This window comes from Chinchilla lanigera, unplaced genomic scaffold (assembly GCF_000276665.1).
Source record: "Chinchilla lanigera isolate Chin_1 unplaced genomic scaffold, ChiLan1.0 scaffold00023, whole genome shotgun sequence".
In the NCBI taxonomy this organism is placed as follows: domain Eukaryota; kingdom Metazoa; phylum Chordata; class Mammalia; order Rodentia; family Chinchillidae; genus Chinchilla; species Chinchilla lanigera.
Genome location: NW_004955424.1, coordinates 16,088,449 through 16,097,684, shown reverse-complemented (window position 1 = coordinate 16,097,684; position 9,236 = coordinate 16,088,449).

Genomic DNA, 9,236 nt, shown 5'->3' with positions numbered 1-9,236 from the left:
TCTAATGGGCTTTTCTTTGTAGATGATCTGTTTCTTTTCTCTAACAGCTTTTAATATTCTGCTCTTGTGCTAAATTTCTGGGATCTTGCTTATTATATGTCTGGGTGTAGATTTATTTTTATCATGGGTATTTGGAGTTCCATATGCCTTATTTATCTATATGTAAGATTCTGTTCCCATCCTTGGGAAATTTTCTGCTATTTCTTCTACAAATGATCTTTTTATTTCATTTGTGTTGACTCCTGCCTTTGTTCTATTGGTGTCCTATTGTTTTTCTTTGCATTGTCTTGCAGTTGTTGAGTTGTTATTTCCTGATCCCTTATCTCTAAGAGACTTTTCCTTTCATGATCACTAACTGCAAAGCTATCTTCAAGGCCTGAAAGTCTATCTTCAGTTTCATTCAAGCAGTTTTGCCAGCTTTCAATGGAATTTTTAACTTCCTGGATATCTCTTTGAATCTGTTTCGTGCATTCTATTTCTTTCCTATATTGTTCATTCAAGGTTTCCACCATTTTTCCATGCTCCTTTATCTTTTTTATCTATGTCTTCTCTAGATATCCTGAACAATTGCTTTAATATGACTGTCATTTCTTTTTTACCTGAGAGATTATTTCTGATCTGGTTTCCTCTATAGCCTCATGGAATTGTTTCTTTATTTCAGTTGCTATCATCTGAGAAATTCCAGGTAAGTGTCTTCCAATTTCATCTATGTGGATATCTGCTAGACTTGCTCTGGGTGGGCTGCAGGTCTGAGATTGCATTTTGCTTCATCACTTTATATTTCAAAAGGAAATTATTTTGTTTTCTCTAGTGACCCTTTTGAGTTTTTGTAGTAGGTAGCTATATCCCCAGTACCAAGGCCTCTCTAAGAAAAGTCTGTTCTTCAGGAATATCTCCTCTGTGTAGGAGGCTCTTGATTTGTGTCTCTCCCAAGATCCTACCTTTCCAATTAATTAGAGTTGGATTTTGTTATCTGTTTGGCTCAATTCCCAATCCTTTGGTGTTGGGCTGTGGTGAGGTTATTACCCCAGAGCTTCCCAGTATTGTTACAGAAAGGAGAACAACTGATTATAGCAGATATGACATCCTGGCAAAAGTAGTATAATTTAATAATAAGGAGAGCATCAAGCAGTTTAGAAACTGACAAACTGTGGTAACTATTGATTTTGTACTTTAGACCATAGGAGCAAAGTCTATAGTTATATAATAGAACCAATCATAAATTAAGAGTTTGTATGCAAAGTGTTTCCTTTTGATAGAGTGTTTTTACCTGTGCTGAGAGGGTAGTGTACAAACCGAAGATAACTGAAAAGGAAGTAGAAGCAAGGCTGGAGGACAAAGGATGGTCAGGCAAGGTTTGGGAAACTAGAGAAGAGAGTAGAAAAGAAAGAATGAAGGAGTAATCAAGAGATTGATTGGTCTCTGGGTTTGGGGAATTAGTTTCCTGTAGCTGCAGTTCTCCCCATTTAGAAAAGAGAGAGAAAAAGAAAAAAGAAAGAAAGGAAAAGCAAAAAAGGCAACTGCAAAGAAAGTAAGATAAAAACAAAATTAAATTAAATTTTTAAGAAGGGGTTGGCCCCACCTACCTGTTTCTCTTCTGGGTATCTTTGTCCCTAAGGACAGTGCTGGCTCACCAAACTTACCACATAGTGGCTTGTACTTTAGACTCTCCCATCCCACTAGTCTTTCCTGTCCAACATGTGTGCCCTAGTCAGGGTCTTACTGTGTGGCTGGCTTTCCCAGTTGCCCGGACCCACTGATGTAGGGGGAGGGGGAGGATTCCTCCATCAGGGTTAATTGCTAAGTCCTAGGTTCTTCTCAGCCTGACTGCTGGGTCCCATGGTGACAGTAGTAAAGACATTTCAACAAAATATTTTAATAACCCTAAATAAAATAATTGACATGATTGATTACACTAGAATAGGGAATTTCTGTGCCATAAAAGACTGCAAATAAGTTAATAGATATGAGAAATTGTGACAGGAAAATTTTGCAACATAGTATAAAGACATCCTTATAATTAATTTTTAAATGATTCATTTAAAAAGGAGCAAAATATTAAAAATGAGCAACTCACACAAGAAAAGAAAATGGCCAGTAAAATTCCAAAAAGTTACAAATTTTCACTAGTAATCAAGAAAATACAAAATAAAACATCCATAATGCCCTGATGAAAATGGAAAATGTTTCTAAGACTCTTAGTGAGAGTCTCAGGAAAAGGACACTCTCATTTTCTGCTGAGAGGAATTACTCAGTGAAAACACACTATATCTTTACTATGCAAAATGCAGGAGGATAAAGTAGATCTCACAGTACGACATAGTACAGTCTCTAAGACTGAAAGGCATGTGGAAGCAAAATATATACCATATGATCTTACTTATGTGAAACAGAAATTGCAGGTTTTGTATGGATCTGTAGAAGCACCATATGTGCCTAGGCACACATGCACACAAAAGGTCCTAATATATACCTGCCTAACAGACTATGGTGATCACTAGAGAAGTGATTGAAACTGGGGTACTAGTCAAAAGTGACTTTCCTTATCATTCATGTTTTAATAGGGTGCAATACTTGTGTAATTAGAAATTCAAAGACAAAAACAGTTGATATGACAGCTAATATTTTTTGATGATAGGTATAATAATCTCTAATCTCTACCTGCTCTTGGTAATATGATCTTGAGATGTCTCATCAGCTTTCAAAAGTTAGAGCCAGCAACCAAAGCCAGACAATATGACAACTTGTTACCACTATCCAACTTTGTTCTGATAAATTCTGATAATAACCCTATTAGGTAATACTGGTGGTGTTTCTACAGTGAAGAATGAAGAATCTGGGATTCATACAAGAATTGCAAATTGCAAATGATAGGAAGGAAGGAGAGAAGGAAGGAGAAGAAAGCAAGGAGAAGAAAGGAAGGGAGAAAGGAAGGAACAAAGGAACAAAGGAAGGAAGGAAGGAAGGAAACAAGAATGTCGTATGGAAAAGTAGTTGATTTCATCAATTATTAAAGAAATAAATTTGAAACAAAGGTAAGATATAATGCTCTAACTACTAAATTTCAAAACTAAACATAAAAAGTAACAATTGTTACTATAAAATTTGTATTCCAGTCATACAATATGACTGGAAGTGAAAATTAATGTAATATTTTAGAAAACAGTTTGGCAATATATAACACACCTGTATCAGAATGTGTCTGAATATTTGGACATATATTTTGGGAGTTTATCTTAAAGAAAAATAGTAAATAATAATCCTGTTTTCACACAAGGATGTCATACATGTAATTAGAAAAAGCAACCTTTTCCCTACCAGCATGTGACTGGCTAATTTAAACATACAAAAGTGAAAAAACTCGACACATTCATTTATAAAAATCATGTTAATAGATGAATACCAGGAAAGGTCACATAAAAATAATCATATTATTAGAGAGTCAACTTTAATTTCAAGGTGCTTAGTAACATTTTCATTCTGTTTAAAAATTTATTGGTAGAAGGGGAAAATGTTTTATGTTTTGATTCTGCCTGGCATTCTCTTTCCTTAGGTCCCAATATTTGCCAGGCAATCTCACCACATAATCTGGCACAAAATAATTTACTTTCTGCTCTTGTGGGTCACGATGGCAGCAGGTAACGAAATACCAAGAGCCTTTCAAGACCTCATCATGACCGCTCCTGTGCCACTTGGGGAGGATCCGGGCCGGAATGTCCCTGTCTCTGCCACGCATGTTTGACATTCTTCCCCAGCAGGGCTTGTCTGCTGGCAGCTGAGGCCCTTGACAGTCAGTTAATCTATGGTGGAGTTTAAAGCCAGAGTCAGCAATTGGCTCATTCTGTTATCTAGATTGAGGATTAACACCTCTATTGATCTGATGCACAAAATGGCTCAGAAATCCCCCTTGACAAGTTCTTGCTTTATCAAGAAACCACTTCAGTCTTACCCACTTAGCAAATCAGAGGTGTCCCTCTATATACTGAAATCAGGTAGATCCAGATTCTGCCCCTCTGCTGAACCTCAAGATACAAGGCAGAATAACTAATCTCATTTGTACCCCTTCCCAGGGCCCCAGGGGTTGGGATGGATCTGACCTATTCCAAAGCCTCTTCTCAGACAAACCTGGTTTCTCTCTCTCCCCCTTATTGCATATTAGGTCCTGATTGTTATCCTCTCTCATGGCACTCTTTTCTTTTTGTGAAGGCTCTTTTGAAAAATTTACTCTTTAACTCACAATTATTTATTATATCCCAGGTATATGCACTGTGTTATAAATTGGGATTAAGCAAGAAGCAAAGTAGACAAAGTTCTCATCTTCATGGAGATTATATCCTAGAGTAAAGTAAAGCACATAGTATGTTTGGCTGTGATCAGATGGATTGAAAGATTAAAACAAAGAACAAGGATAGAAATGTCAAGAGTGATAGGGAAGTTTGCAGTTTATTTATATAGAGTGACCAGAGAAGGCCTGATTGAGGTCACAGTTCAAAGGAGTAAAGCATAAGGATTCCTGAATGGGAATGTTCCAGACAGAGGGAACAGACTATGCAAAGGCCCTGAGGAAAAAGTTTAGAAGTGAAGGTGATTGGCAGGGGGTTGAAGGCAGAGAGGTAGTAGGCTCTGATCCCAGAAGGTTTGCATGTACTGTAGCACATGTGCCTGTATGTTGAGCACGATGAAATGCTGGAGCTGGATTTGAGTCAGAAAAGCGACACAGCCAGCCTTCTGCTTTAACTGGGGCCCTCTACTAACACCTTCCCAAACATTCTCAGTAAGAGATGGGGATGGGTGAAACAAGGGCAGTAATAGTGGAGTTCATTCTAACATTTCCTCTTGGTCCCTTCAAAACTGCTTACAAGTCGAATAGATTACACATTCAGGACAAGTTCAATGTCTCATTTCACCCAGTTGCCAGAAAGTTCTTCAGAGAAAAGACTTGGTCTCATTCATGTTTCAGACTCCCACAGCAGTCAGGGTCTAATTTGGAAAAGACACTCTGGGGATGTTTCTTCACTGAGTGAATCAGTGAGTTTAGTGACTCGAACACTTTAACATCTCACTCCTCATCTGGGCCAAGTCCACACCTCCACAGCCATATTTTAAATTTCCTGTATTAGGAAAATGCAAATCAAAGCCACAGTGAGATACTATCTCATACCCACTCAGATGCCTACAGTGAAAAATAACAAGAAATGGTAAGGATGTGGAGAAATAAAGCCCTTACATGCTGGTGGGAATGTAAAATCATTCAGCACCCGTGGAAAATAATTTGGTAGTTTCTCAAAGAGTTAAGTATAAAATTATAAAAATATAAAATTACTATATCGCTCAATGATCCCATTCCTTGAAATATACATACAGGAAATACTAGCTATAAAAAGAAATGAAGATATTACAGTATGGATGAACTTTGAAAATATGCTGAGTGAAAGTAAAGGATGCATATTACATGATTCCATTTGTATGAACTACCTAGAAGAGCGAAGTCCTTACGGATTGCACAGGATGGAAAGCTTGGGAAACATTGTAAGCGAAAGCATTTCTGGGAGGAACTGGACAGATCCTGCCTCAGGATGTGCACGAATTGCTTCATGCACAGGTGTTACAGTGAAATAACATACCTGGCGGTGAAGTCTAGGAATCCAGACTTCCTTTGAAGTAAGATTCATCCAAGTGATTGGAATATTGACCCTAACCCAGCCTGATGGAGATGCTGTGAGGGAGCTGGAGACGAGGGCCTTACCCTGCCTTGGTCTCCTCATTTCTGTCCATGCGTTATTACCTGTCAGTACACATGCCACCCTACTACCCAAACCCAGGTCTTCACTACCTTCTCGGAAATAGCAGTTTTACCAAAGTTACAATTCTCAGAGGCCAAAATGTACTGCAACAATAACTACAGGTAAGATTGTGTCATCTCATGAGTCAGATTTTCCAAGAACCTACTTTAATCAGCTTGCTGTCTGGCACATTACTGAAAGTTAGCCAAATGGGTAAAATTTTACCAAATTCTTGACTCAAGTTAAGTCTTTTTGGATGCATTCATACAGGCAGGGGCTCAAAATGCTAATCACATCTCTTTGTAAAGAAAAATGACCTGGTCTTGAAGTTTTCCTTGAATAAAAAGTCTGATAATAATCACATAAAGCTGTGTAAATGAAGATGTCAGTTGCCTAACAAGATAGGGTACGATAAGAACTCGGATTGCCCATTTACCTGGAATGGATTTTAGGAAGGAATGGGGGAAGCAAGCAAGATAAAGAGATGAGTAACTCTCATGGGCTACAGCAATATAGAGTTTGCTAGAATACTTGCTCAATGGGGCCTTATGTGGGAAAATATTAAGGTGTATTGTCCCAGAATGACAAAAGAAAGGACATCTGGGAAAACTGAGCCAGAAATGAAAGAGATAATACAAGCACAGAAGGGTCTGGGCCATTAGGGACTTGAAAAATAGGGTTTAGGTTACTGAACGTATATACGAGTGAAGGAGGTACAGAAAGCTGAGAGGATTAGATCAGAGGGGTAGAGAGGCAACCACAGGAAACAGGTGGGTATAATCGTGACTGAATATAGGAATCACTACAAAGCAACTGGCATACCATGAAGGCCAGATACACTGCATATCAAACACAGTGGAAAGAACTAATTAAAAAAATGATCAAATAAAACAAGATGGAGAGATTGTTGTTGGGTCATAAAAACATCATTGGCTTATTGATTTACATTTTGTACTTGCTTAGAGATCAGAGAAGCGGTATAGATAAATAAAGCATGAACAAAGCCTCACTAATTAAAGAAAAATCCTCAAGTCTGATACCCACTAAATTCTGCATAGGTGAAAAGATTAGTCAAGCATAAGTACGATTACAAGGATGAATACAGATGTCTGGATGCTAGAATGAAAGTAGTCATGTAAAATAAAAATGAGGAAGTCTCTGGTTGGTTGCAGGCAGTAAATTCATTAAGGAGGAAATCAAAGCACATATAACAAACACCAGGCAGGACAAGAAACCACAGCAAAGGCGTCTTGCTCCTGCCAAAGTTTCCAGGATGCAAGATAAAAGGTAAATGGCTCTGCAGAGGGCCAGCTTCCACATTTCTTGTTCTTCACATCTCTCCCTGAAAGCCAAGGACAAAAATATTGATGCCTATCTGTTAGCCTTGCAATTGAACTTATAATTGGAGCTTATAAAGAGGATCATTTTTTTGGTCAAGAGTGTTATTCTGTTAAGAGTTTGTCTTCTTCATTCATTTTATCATTAAATGTTTGATTCCATTATTTGCCGTTCAGTTCAAAACATTTACTGCATACTCCTTACCGGACATTGAGCTACAGCAGAAAACAAAAGTGCAGCCTCTAACCTCATGGAGTTTACAGTTAAGGAACATAAATATGCAGTTTAAGGGCCTCGTCACAGAACTATTGAAATAAATGTAGGAGAAATATAAACAGCAAAAGTAAGGTACAAGCAGGTAAGCGTGATTTTTCCAAAGCAGAGATCATATTTTGATGGGGATGAAGGAAGTCTACAAAGAGGATACTGATTAAATTAGGCTTGAAGAAGGGATTGGAGGAAAAAGTAAGAGAGCCAGATTTGATCGTGGTCCCCGTATGCATGGAGACACTAGCAAAATTAGTCACTCAAGATAGTTATCCAAAAAACAACAACAGATGGAGACTTTTGTTCCCCAGGATGCTTCTCTTTTAATCTACAGCTTCAAGTTGATGATCTCTGAAGGGTAGCACATTTGGGGGGAAAACATATGGTTGGAGCACTAGAAGTCCATAGACCTGAGTTCAAATTTCAGCTCTGCACTGGCAGATCTGGTTAGCGTACAGGTGTGAGCTGGACTTTGAAATGCAGAATTAATCTGTTGACTGAATTTCCTCATCTGTAGGCGTCGTTATCAATCACTGTTGCTCCAACTCACACAGCTTGTCATAAGGGGCGAGTGAAATCACACTAGCAGGGTTGTTTGTGAGTGCTAAGCTGCTTAATAAATATACATAGTTAACGTTTACTTGGGGTTTTCAGCCAATCACAATCCTTCCTGTTTTCTCTCCTAGTGATTTCTGCAGTTTTCATTAGAGGGGTTGTAATACATTTAAATAAATATCCCATCTTGTTTTCAAATCTGATGGCCCTATAAACCTCCCTGCAAATGCACTGGGATTCAAAATAAAGGGCTAAGTGTTATTTCCTCCCCACTGACTCTGCCTATTTAGAGACAAAGCCTGCTATTTGTTCATTTCTGAAATCCATTTGCTTAGTTCATTTTATTTACTTATGTAGTCAGTGATAACTTAGGGATGTGGTCTGTGCCTGCTGTTTCTGAAATATCGAGAACAATGGAGACATGAGTAAAATATTCTGTGAACCCTAGGTGACCTGAGAGTGTCCAAACTCCATCTCTTTGATGTTGCATTGGTCAATTTTCATTTAAGTGCTGTCAGTCCTGGGCTGCCTGCCTTCCCTCTTGGATCAATCCAGGGCCCAGCCCCCCTTGTAGAGTTTTTCTCTCACAAGAAATATCTACTTGGTTTTTGCCTTATGGAATTGATCCAGGTAGCTGGGTTACCAAGAGTCAGAACTTGGGAAAATTATACATGAAAAGGCCCAAATCAGTGCCCAAGTTATTATATGAAGACATAGTTCCCCTATGTCTCAGGGGCTCCAGGGCTGGTGAAAAGATCTTTTATGGGGGGAAAAAAAAGGATCTTGAAGTGAAACAAAGCTACATAGTAGGAACAGAATTCCAGACTATCAGGAAATTCAACCAGAGGTGGCCATTTGGAGAGGTGAAACAAGGTCAGCTAGGTGGGTGGGCAAAGGGCACTACAGAGCCAGCCGCGTGGTTTCGGTTTTGGATGAGAGTTGGACCAGACTGCTTTTCAGTCAGTCTAATCTTGTTCGATCTGTCTCTTTGGACTTCATGAGGTTTCTCCCAACCACCTTCACAGTGAGAAAAAAAAGACTTTTCTGAAATTAAAAAAGTAGAAACACTGAGTTCATTGACTGTGTTTCAGGGCCATTCTGTGGGATCTACTGTTGCAAGTCTTACCTTGGAGGCTGAGGTCATGGATATGCCAGCCTACAAAGACTCCTTCATACCCTGTGTTTGCCTTGGAACCAGTAGGAATATCAGGAGAAAAGGGAAATGTACTCAGATGTAGTTAAAGAAAAGTGATAACTGTAATTACACAAGCTTTACTTTTTTTCTCCCCTGAC